At 46.3% G+C, this 12,163-nt stretch overlaps 1 pseudogene; it reads left to right on the top strand.

Annotated features, from left to right (window-relative positions):
* The first annotated feature begins 592 nt into the window (after positions 1–592).
* Positions 593–11,660, top strand: LOC115182357 (glycine amidinotransferase, mitochondrial-like; annotated as a pseudogene).
* The last annotated feature ends 503 nt before the right edge of the window (positions 11,661–12,163 follow it).

The raw sequence follows: 12,163 nt of genomic DNA on the forward strand, positions 1-12,163 counted from the left end.
TTAAATCTGACACAAATGCACAAGATATTGCAAATCCAGAAATGTACAATAACATTCACCTTGAATATTATAGAACCATATGCTATCTTGCTGGAAGTCTGAACTGCACTCATCCATAACCTCCTATAGCCTGCCTCATGTTATCACTAGTGCAGTGTCCCACACACAGCCTCTGTTCCATCAACATGTTATAAATTACATAGTTGAATTGATTCATCTTACAGTAACACACAATGACATACAAATGCTATCTGCCCTGTTTTGAAACATCATGCAATTATCTCAGAAATGTCTCAATCCCCTTTTCAGGCAATAGGTTTAATAATCTCATCATTGAATGGTGATATGCAAATGTTATTCACTAACTTTTAATATTTTGGGGGGTTGTAGTCTGTCTGCAACGTTTCAGATGTGACTGAAAACCACTTATATAAACGGATCAGTCAGTAACGTTACTTTCTTCCATTTGTGTGGTGGGAGAGATTGAGTGTGCGGCTGATAAGAATGTGCTGGCGTAAGGTGTAGAATTTCAGGGAACATTTTTCTCAAGTCACGTTGGCTGCCCCCCCACAACTTGTCCCAATGCCTCGAGGCGCCCTGCGAGCGGATATAAAGAGGCATCAGAAAGCGAAGGGTCTTCCATTCATTCTCAGAACTCCTGACATTCAGGTGAATCTTGTCCTGCCGCGAAGCCGCCCGCTGCTAGAATATCCCAAATAGCCATCACCATTATCAGGTCGGACAATGCTGCGAGTCAGGTGTCTCAGAGGAGGTAGCAGGGGGGCCGAGGCCGCCCATCTGATCGGAGCTATGGTTGGTATTTAGTTCCTGTTTTTTGTTTATTCAGAAATGTACAAAATCATAAAATGTGGAGATCTCTTAGGAGAGCGCAGCTGCGGCAAACAGCTGTTGGCTGTCACTCAGAAAAGTGAACACATTTCATTTAAGTTTTTTATAATTAGAATATATATTTTTATTAATTGAGTTTGTTCTGATTACTTTGAACATTATTCTTTAAAATAAAATGAATAGGCTATTTTCTTACTCTTTCTTTTCACAGCAAAACACTCAAATAAATGTAGGCCTACCAATCAAAAAGCATGTCATTTTCTTTCATTAATTGATTTTGTCCGGACATAGACGAGTTTTTGTTTCAAGTAAAACGAATATAGCAGCATTTCTTGCGTCACTCAAGAATTTCGCATGCTGTTCTCTGGAATTGAGAATTAAGTCAATTCCTTCTGAACAAAGTAGAATGCAAAATTGCTACAGAAATTAAAACTTTAACCTATGTATTTATTGGAAGAGAACGTTTCTGCTTTATTTGGAAATGTGTAAGAAAGAGAAATGTGTCCGGCAGCAAATTTTTGCGCGTGAGTGACAGTGGACAGCTGTTGCGGCCCTCCCTGAACCCACTGACACAGAGAGCTGCGCATGCGCATGCGCCCGCTGACCCCATGAAATTATACCTCCAACCAAGATAAGTGCGTTTATCAAGCGCACCTTGACTCAAAACCAACAGGCCTTATCTAACACAGCTCTGTTAGGCTTTACCTTATATTGACCAATGGTTTTCCTTTTGGCCTTGTAATGCATCTGTCTTTGTGAAATGTAGAATGTGTATGATAAGGCTTACTGCAACAGATTGAGCTAACAGGTTAGTCCTTGGTCTACTTACTGCAACAGATTGAGCTAACAGGTTAGTCCTTGGTCTACTTACTGCAACAGATTGAGCTAACAGGTTAGTCCTTGGTCTACTTACTGCAACAGATTAAGCTAACAGGTTAGTCCTTGGTCTACTTACTGCAACAGATTGAGCTAACAGGTTAGTCCTTGGTCTGCTTACTGCAACAGATTGAGCTAACAGGTTAGTCCTTGGTCTACTTACTGCAACAGATTAAGCTAACAGGTTAGTCCTTGGTCTACTACTGCAACAGATTGAGCTAACAGGTTAGTCCTTGGTCTACTTACTGCAACAGATTAAGCTAACAGGTTAGTCCTTGGTCTACTTACTGCAACAGATTGAGCTAACAGGTTAGTCCTTGGTCTACTTACTGCAACAGATTGAGCTAACAGGTTAGTCCTTGGTCTACTTACTGCAACAGATTAAGCTAACAGGTTAGTCCTTGGTCTACTTACTGCAACAGATTGAGCTAACAGGTTAGTCCTTGGTCTACTTACTGCAACAGATTGAGCTAACAGGTTAGTCCTTGGTCTACTTACTGCAACAGATGGAGCTAACAGGTTAGTCCTTGGTCTACTTACTGCAACAGATTAAGCTAACAGGTTAGTCCTTGGTCTACTTACTGCAAACAGATTAAGCTAACAGGTTAGTCCTTGGTCTACTTACTGCAACAGATTGAGCTAACAGGTTAGTCCTTGGTCTACTTACTGCAACAGATTGAGCTAACAGGTTAGTCCTTGGTCTACTTACTGCAACAGATTAAGCTAACAGGTTAGTCCTTGGTCTACTTACTGCAACAGATTAAGCTAACAGGTTAGTCCTTGGTCTACTTACCTTTAAACCATAGTTATCATGGTCAGGACTTGAAGAATCACCTCAGTTCAACTACTGATTGGAAAAATATATAAAACAAATCCACATGGAAGCTTAATATCTTAATCAATTTGATTATAATATAATGTTATATGGTAAACCTGTGAATGGCCCTGTAATCGTGTGTTGCGTTGCGGAGCCAGCAGTGTGACCCAGTGTGTTGCGTTGCGGAGCCAGCAGTGTGACCCAGTGTGTTGCGTTGCGGAGCCAGCAGTGTGACCCATGTGTGTTGCGTTGCGGAGCCAGCAGTGTGGACCCAGTGTGTTTGCGTTGCGGAACCAGCAGTGTGACCCAGTGTGTTGCGTTGCGGAGCCAGCAGTGTGACCCAGTGTGTTGCGTTGCGGAGCCAGCAGTGTGACCCAGTGTGTTGCGTTGCGGAGCCAGCAGTGTGAACCAGTGTGTTGCGTTGCGGAGCCAGCAGTGTGGACCCAGTGTGTTGCGTTGCGGAGCCAGCAGTGTGACCCAGTGTGTTGCGTTGCGGAGCCAGCAGTGTGACCCAGTGTGTTGCGTTGCGGAGCCAGCAGTGTGACCCAGTGTGTTGCGTTGCGGAGCCAGCAGTGTGACCCAGTGTGTTGTGTTGCGGAGCCAGCAGTGTGACCCATGTGTGTTGCGTTGCGGAGCCAGCAGTGTGACCCAGTGTGTTGCGTTGCGGAGCCAGCAGTTGTGACACCAGTGTGTTGCGTTGCGGAACCAGCAGTGTGACCCAAGTGTGTTGTGTTGCGGAGCCAGCAGTGTGACCCAGTGTGTTGCGTTGCGGAAGTCAGCAGTGTGACCCAGTGTGTTTGCGTTGCGGAACCAGCAGTGTGACCCAGCTGTGTTGTGTTGCGGAGCAAGCAGTGTGACCCAGTGTGTTGCGTTGCGGAGGCCAGCAGTGTGACCCCAGTGTGTTGCGTTGCGGAGCCAGCAGTGTGGCCCAGTGGCGTACCACAGTTTCGCGCCCCGCAAGGTCTAAGCGAAACATGATTAAGGATTTTTTTTGGGGGGGAAACAACTAACTTCCTACAATGCTAAACATTTTGCTATGGGGCAAAGATAAACATTTGCAGTTTTATAGCTAATATGATGCTATTGTACACATTTTGCCATGAGGTTGAGAAGAAAATGTTTCAGTTTTACAGCACATTTCCTGTAATTCTAAAACATTACATGAAATGTGTGACCACACCGTGACATGTGAGTGGATGATACTGATGCAGCTGTTCATCTTCCCGCAGCTCGGCCGCACCATGACTGGCTGGGTGCAGGGCGCGTTCCAGAGCTACTCGAGTTCCGCTGCTGCCGCGCAGCCGCAACGCGCCCTGGAGGAGAACACTGTCACTGAGCCTGAGCTACAGGAGTGTCCTGTCTGCGCCTACAACGAATGGGACCCGCTCGAAGAGGTGATCGTAGGCCGCGCCGAGAACGCGCGCGTCCCTCCTTTCACAGTAGAGGTCAAGGTGAGGTCATCAAGTCAGAACTCACAATTATGTAGAGCAAATCTACACTATGTTCAAACTGAGATGTATGCATCATAAATATAGAAATATATTATTATTGCATTGAGTTGATGCAAAATTACCTTATTCCAAATAGCAACCGCTTCCTTGCCAAATACATTCAAATCTTTAATGGGACTCACCAGCTCAAATAAAATATAAATCATTAGAGTAAATTACGTATTGAACTTTTGTCAACAGGCTAACACATATGAGAAGCATTGGCCCTTCTACCAGAAGTATGGGGGCCAAAGCTTTCCTGAGGACCACTTGAAGAAAGCTGTTGCTGAGATTGAAGAAATGTGCAATATTCTCCGCATGGAGGGAGTTACAGTTCAGAGACCTGAACCCATGGACTGGTCCTTCGAGTACAACACTCCAGACTTCACCTCTACTGGTAGGCAGAGGGGGAGCGCTACGGGATTGATTGATTGGTTAATTGATTGTTTGTTGGTTGGTTGGTTGGTTGAATTATTGATTGTTTGATAGAAAATTCACCACCTGAACATTGAGTAAAAAACCCCGTGTGTCTCTGACATGTCTCCTCTCCTCCACCCAGGCATGTACGCTGCCATGCCCAGAGACATCCTCATGGTGGTGGGGAATGAGATTATCGAGGCTCCCATGGCCTGGAGGTCCCGCTTCTTTGAGTACCGGGCCTACAGACCCCTCATCAAGGAGTACTTCAGAAAGGGTGCCAAGTGGACGACCCCCCCAAAACCCACCATGTCTGATGAGCTGTACGATCAGGTGAGGTGTTAGATGCCATCCTGACCCCGAGACTGTCTCACTCACTTCAGAGTCTCTGTTCCTGCAGGGATCACATACTAAACATGCATTCACTGTTATGTAAACCGCGGTGAATAAAAGCGTAGACTATACGTGGCATAGATTACTCTGTGCTTTGGCCATATCTCATATATCATGCTAGAAGTGACATATTACCCATGAGATTAGGCCCAAGTTTAGTGTATTTGTATTACCCATGAGATTAGGTCCAAATTTAGTGTTTGTATTACTCATGAGATTTGGCCCAAGAACAGGGTGTGTATTTTACTCATGTGGCAAGGGGCCATTTAAAGGTACACAGTTCCTACATGACAACTTAAAGGCTGTAGATAATCAACCCCCCCGTTCCAACCTGTCAGTTTCTCTGATCTCTCCTTAAACTGAGACTCATAACTTAATGGCTGTAGATAATCAACCCCCCCCGTTCCAACCTGTCAGTTTCTCTGATCTCTCCTTAAACTGAGACTCATAACTTAATGGCTGTCGATATTCAACCCCCCCCCGTTCCAACCTGTCAGTTTCTCTGACCTCTCCTTAAACTGAGACTCATAACTTAATGGCTGTAGATAATCAACCCCCCGTTCCAACCTGTCAGTTTCTCTGACCTCTCCTTAAACTGAGACTCAGAGATGTGACATTGCCACGAGCAGCAGGGTTGACCAAATATATTTAATATGAGTGTGATGCAAGAAGATGCACTCACACAGAGTATCTGTATGGGTACACTTCACTCTGCTGCAGTGTGATGGCTGCAGCCTGCCAAAACGATGGAGAAGTTGAGCTTCGTGTTTCTACTCTCTGTTGCGGAAATCGTCCCGATACTGCTGTTTACTTTGTTTATCACTGAGTCTACCTTTAAACCAGTCAGTCTCTGACCTCTGTCTGACCCCCCTCCCCACTCCAGGACTAACCTGTCTCTCTCTCTCTCTGCCCTGTCTGTCTCTCTAATCTGTCTCTCTCTCTTCCCCCCTCCAGGACTAACCTGTCTCTCTCTCTCTGCCCTGTCTTTCTCTCTAACCGGTCTCTCTCTCTCTGCCCTGTCTGTCTCTCTAATCTGTCTCTCTCTCTTCCCCCCTCCAGGACTAACCTGTCTGTTTCTCTCTGCCCTGTCTGTCTCTCTAACCTGTCTCTCTCTCTTCCCCCTTCCAGGACTAACCTGTCTGTCTCTCTCTGCCCTGTCTGTCTCTCTAATCTGTCACTCTCTCTGCCCTGTCTGTCTCTCTAATCTGTCTCTCTCTCTTCCCCCCTCCAGGACTAACCTGTCTGTCTCTCTCTGCCCTGGCTGTCCTCTCTAACCTGTCTCTCTCTCTGCCCTATCTGTCTCTCTAATCTGTCTCTCTCTCTTCCCCCCTCCAGTACTAACCTGTCTCTCTCTTTGCCCTGTCTGTCTCTCTAATCTGTCTCTATCTCTGCCCCCCCCTCCAGGACTAACATGTCTGTCTCTCTAAACTGTCTCTCTCTTTGCACCCTCCAGGACTAACCTGTCTGTCTCTCTAATCTGTCTCTCTCTCTCTGCCCCCCTCCAGGACTAACCTGTCTGTCTCTCTAATCTGTCTCTCTCTCTGCCCCATCCAGACTAACCTGTCTGTCTCTCTAATCTGTATCTCTCTCTGCCCACCTCCGGGACTAACCTGTCTGTCTCTCTAATCTGTCTCTCTCTCTGCCCCTCCAGGACTAACCTGTCTGTCTCTCTAATCTGTCTCTCTCTCTGCCCCCCTCCAGGACTAACCTGTCTGTCTCTCTAATCTGTCTCTCTCTCTGCCCTCCAGGGACTAACCTGTCTGTCTCTCTAATCTGTCTCTCTCTCTCTCTTGCCCCCTCCAGGACTAACCTGTTTGTCTCTCTAATCTGTCTCACTCTCTGCCCATCTCCAGGACTAACCTGTCTGTCTCTCTAATCTGTCTCTCTCTCTGCCCCCTCCAGGACTAACCTGTCTGTCTCTCTAATCTGTCTCTCTCTCTCTGCCCCCCTCCAGGACTAACCTGTCTGTCTCTCTAATCTGTATCTCTCTCTGCCCACCTCCGGGACTAACCTGTCTGTCTCTCTAATCTGTCTCTCTCTCTGCCCCCTCCAGGACTAACCTGTCTGTCTCTCTAATCTGTCTCTCTCTCTGCCCCCCTCCAGGACTAACCTGTCTGTCTCTCTAATCTGTCTCTCTCTCTGCCCCTCCAGGACTAACCTGTCTGTCTCTCTAATCTGTCTCTCTCTCTCTCTGCCCCCTCCAGGACTAACCTGTTTGTCTCTCTAATCTGTCTCACTCTCTGCCCATCTCCAGGACTAACCTGTCTGTCTCTCTAATCTGTCTCTCTCTCTGCCCCCTCCAGGACTAACCTGTCTGTCTCTCTAATCTGTCTCTCTCTCTCTGCCCCCCTCCAGGACTAACCTGTCTGTCTCTCTAATCTGTATCTCTCTCTGCCCCTCCAGACTAACCTGTCTGTCTCTCTAATCTGTCTCTCTCTTTGCACCCTCCAGACTAACCTGTCTGTCTCTCTAATCTGTCTCTCTCTCTGCCCCCCTCCAGGACTAACCTGTCTGTCTCTCTAATCTGTCTCTCTCTCTCTGCCCCCTCCAGGACTAACCTGTCTGTCTCTCTAATCTGTCTCTCTCTCTCTCTCTCTCTGCCCCCTCCAGGACTAACCTGTCTGTCTCTCTAATCTGTCTCTCTCTGCCCCCTCCAGGACTAACCTGTCTGTCTCTCTAATCTGTCTTTCTCTCTGCCCCCTCCAGGAGTACCCCATCCGTACGGTGGAAGACAGACACAAGCTGGCTGCCCAGGGAAAGTTTGTCACCACCGAACACGAGCCGTGCTTCGACGCCGCTGACTTCATCAGAGCTGGCAGGGATCTGTTTGTCCAGAGGAGTCAGGTTTGGAGGCCACAATGCCACATATTCGTTTATAGAGTCACACTGTGTTCACTCCTTAATCTAAAAAAAAGTATGTGGACACCCCTTGAAATTAGTGGATTTGTCTATTTCAGCCACACCCGTTGCTGACAGGTGTATAAAATCGAGTACACAGCCACGCAAGCTCCATAGACAAACATTGGCAGAAGAATGGCCTTACTGAAGAGCTCAGTGACTTTCAACGTGGCACCGTCATAGGATGCTACCTTTCCAACAAGTCAGTTCGTCAAATTTCTGCCCTAATAGAGCTGTCCCCGTCAACTGTAAGTGCTGTTATTGTGAAGTGGAAACAACTAGGAGCTCAGACGTAAAGTGGTAGACCACAGAAGCTCACAGAACATGACTACCGACTGCTGAAGTGCGTAGCGTTTTAAAAAATCATCTGTCCTCGGTTTGCAACACTCACTACCATGTTCCAAACTGCCTCTGAAAGCAACGTCAGCACAATAACTGTTCGTCAGGAGCTTCATGAAATGGTCTCTCAGAAATGGTTTGTCGAGAGCGGTGTGGAAGAACTTGACTGGCCTGCACAGAGCCCTGACCTCAACCCCATTGAACACCTTTGGGATTGGAACGCTGACTGCGAGCCAGGCCTAATCACCCAACTTCAGGGCCCGTCCTCACTAATTCTCTTGTGGCTGAATGGAAGCAAGTCCCCTGCAGCGATGTTCCAACATCTAGTGGAAAGCCTTCCCAGAATAGTGGAGGCTGTTATAGCAGCAAAGGGAGGGGAACAACTCCATATTAATGCCCATGATATTGGAATGAGATGTTGAACGACCAGGTGTCGTTGTTTTAGCCTTATAGTGTAGCTACAGTTCACCTAATAAAGAGACAAAATATTTTAGGGATGCAGAACTTGCCCAACAGAAGCCTACACTGCCCTAGCTGCAATTAGATCCCCAGTCTGGAGCAAGAAGCAAGCCGACAGAACAGACAACTGGTGTTTAGACGGATTCCTGGCTCACTGAACCCATTGAGTCCCTTTGAGGCCTTTTATTGTTTGTCAATGACCAAGTTCAGGGCCACTAATCAACACAATTACATACAGGCCTAGAGGCCTACGTACGGACCAAGCTCTGTAGGACCACAGTGTTAACTAGTGAAGGTAATGAATTGGATGCTCTGTAGGACCACGGTGTTAACTAGTGAAGGTAATGATTTGGGTGCTCTGTAGGACCACAGTGTTAACTAGTGAAGGTAATGAATTGGGTGCTCTGTAGGACCACGGTGTTAACTAGTGAAGGTAATGAATTGGGTGTTCTGTAGGACCACAGTGTTATCTAGTAAAGGTAATGAATTGGATGCTCTGTAGGACACAGTGTTAACTAGTGAAGGTAATGAATTGGGTGATCTGTAGGACCATGGTGTTAACTAGTGAAGGTAATGAATTGGGTGCTCTGTAGGACCACGGTGTTAACTAGTGAAGGTAATGAATTGGATGCTCTGTAGAACCACGGTGTTAACTAGTGAGGTAATGAATTGATGCTCTGTAGGACCACGGTGTTAACTAGTGAAGGTAATGAATTGGGTGCTCTGTAGACCCACAGTGTTAACTAGTGAAGGTAATGAATTGGGTGCTCTGTAGGACCACGGTGTTATCTAGTGAAGGTAATGAATTGAGTGCTCTGTAGGACCATGGTGTTATCTAGTGAAGGTAATGAATTGGGTGCTCTGTAGGACCACAGTGTTAACTAGTGAAGGTAATGAATTGGGTGCTCTGTAGGACCACAGTGTTAACTAGTGAAGGTAATGAATTGGGTGCTCTGTAGGACCACAGTGTTATCTAGTGAAGGTAATGAATTGGGTGCTCTGTAGGACCACAGTGTTAACTAGTGAAGTTAATTAATTGGGTGCTCTGTAGGAACCACAGTGTTATCTAGTGACGGTAATGAATTGGATGCTCTGTAGGACCACAGTGTTAACTAGTGAAGGTAATTAATTGGGTGCTCTGTAGGACCACAGTGTTAACTAGTGAAGGTAATGAATTGGGTGCTCTGTAGGACCACAGTGTTAACTAGTGAAGGTAATGAATTGGGTGCTCTGTAGGACCACGGTGTTAACTAGTGAAGGTAATGAATTGGATGCTCTGTAGGACCACAGTGTTAACTAGTGAAGGTAATGAATTGGATGCTCTGTTGGACCACAGTGTTATCTAGTGAAGGTAATGAATTGGGTAACGCAACACTTTCTTTTATGTCTCAGAAAGTGTTTACCTGGTATTCACAAGGAAATGATATGATTTCAATAGGTACTTTTTGGAACTTGCTGTTGAATAATTCAACACATTTATTGTTGATGGATTCCAATCATTATTTGTCTATTTCCAGGTTACAAACACATGGGGATTGAGTGGATGCGTCGCCATCTTGCCCCGGACTACAAGGTCCACATCATCTCATTCAAGGACCCAACCCCATGCACATCGACGCCACCTTCAACATCATCGGGCCGGGACTGGTGCTGTCCAACCCTGACCCGTCCCTGTCCGTCAGGTCAGTTCAGATGGAGAGAGAGAGAAAGGAGCGGGAGGGGGGGGTGCAGAGAGAGGGAGGGATGTGAGAGAGAGAATGAGAGGAGAGAGACAGGGAGGAAATAGAGAGAGAGAGATGGGGACGGGGATGGAGAGAGAGAGAAAAGAGCGGGAGGGGGGGTCGTGCAGAGAGAGGGAGGGAGTGAAGAGAGAATGAGAGGAGAGAGACAGGGTGATGGAATGGAGAGAGAGAGATGAGGAGGGATGGCGAGAGAGAGAGATGATGAGGCGGGAGAGGGAGGGTGACAGAGATAGAGAGAGGGAGGGAGTGAAGAGAGAATGGAGGAGAGACGACAGGGAGGAATGGAGAGAGAGAGATGAAGGAGGGAATGGGAGACGGGAGAGGAGAGGCAGAGCGGGAGGGGGGTGCAGAGAGAGGGAGGGAGTGAAGAGAGAATGAGAGGAGAGAGACGGGGAGGAATGGAGAGAGATAGAGGAGAGAGAGATGGGGAGGGATGGAGAGAGAGAGAGAGAGAGGAGAGAGAAACAAGAAATTATAGTCCTGACCAGTTACCCTTTCCCCCTGTATATACATTCCTTGCAGTGCCCTCTAGTGGAGTGGTGCTGTAACTGATAAAACGCTACATGGGAAGAGACCTCTCTGTCTGACCCACAGTATCTCTGATTTCTCTCCTTCAGTGGAGATGTTTGAGGAAGGCCCGGCTGGACCGTGGTGACGCCTCCAACCCCTCTGATTCCAGATGGTATGATTTTGTTATTGTGTGTGTTTGGGGAATTCAAGACACCTATCGACAAAAGACAACCCTATTTCTAGCACTTCCTGATTTGTTGATAGAAAACTCATACTCAAGCACTGTCGTGTGATCTGTTGATGTGTGACGATATCTATGAGTGTCTGGTAGTAAAATCTACCTGTTGTCCCATCAGATCACCCCTCTGTGGATGTCCTCTAAGTGGCTGTCCATGAATGTCTTGATGCTGACCCCAAACGGGTCATGTGTGATGCCAACGAGCACACCATCCACAAGATGTTTGAGAACCTTGGTGAGTAGAGCATGACCTATGACCTATTCATTAGAAATCCCTCCACTAGTATTTTATTCAACCATTTAGTTCTTGACCTTTTATTTTATTTAGTGATTGATAGATTTTATTAGTTTGTTTAAGTTAGTTCCGATAAAGTTCCAAGACAGACCTTTTGACAACTGCCATTCCTCTGGTTTATCTGACTCCCTCACTCCCTCCCTCCGTTCTCCAGGTATCAAGACCATCAAGGTGAACATCCAGCCACGCCAACTCCCTGGGAGGAGGCTTCCACTGCTGGACTACCGACGTGCGTCGCCGTGGTTCCCTCGAGTCCTACTTCCACTAGCCATGCCAGAAACAGACAGTTTTTATTGAGCTTAAGTAAGGTTAAAGTCCCAATCAACAATCTGCAGATGATTTTCAATTTCAAAAAATGAAAACCACGTGTTGATTTAAAAGTAAACAGTTATGTGCATAGACAGTGCCTTTGGCGAAAACGCTTGGTTCACAGACAAAAAGTTTTTTTTTTTACTTGATTTTTAGAAAGAAAAAAACCATAAGTACTCAATATTCTCATACATACTGTATTTTCTGGCTTGGCTATTGTGAAGCAACGTTGTACACCATCTGAACGACTCTAAGTAACATCAAAAAACGAGTCGTTTGTAAAGAGGACAGGGTAGGCTACTTTATGGGTATGATAACCATGACATCACACGTTGGTCTGCGTCTGAAATGGCACCCTATTCCCTATGTAGTGCACTTCTTTTGACCAAAGCCCTGAGTGGATGTTCGTTATACTACTTCCTTTTGAGAACTCAGAAAAAAAAGATCAACATTTATGTCTAGTATCATTGATGCTGCCATAATGATTTTTTTTTTATACTTTTTTTTTATCTAAAAGAATGTGTCAAACTT

Source organism: Salmo trutta, unplaced genomic scaffold, assembly GCF_901001165.1.
Source record: "Salmo trutta unplaced genomic scaffold, fSalTru1.1, whole genome shotgun sequence".
In the NCBI taxonomy this organism is placed as follows: Eukaryota; Metazoa; Chordata; class Actinopteri; order Salmoniformes; family Salmonidae; genus Salmo; species Salmo trutta.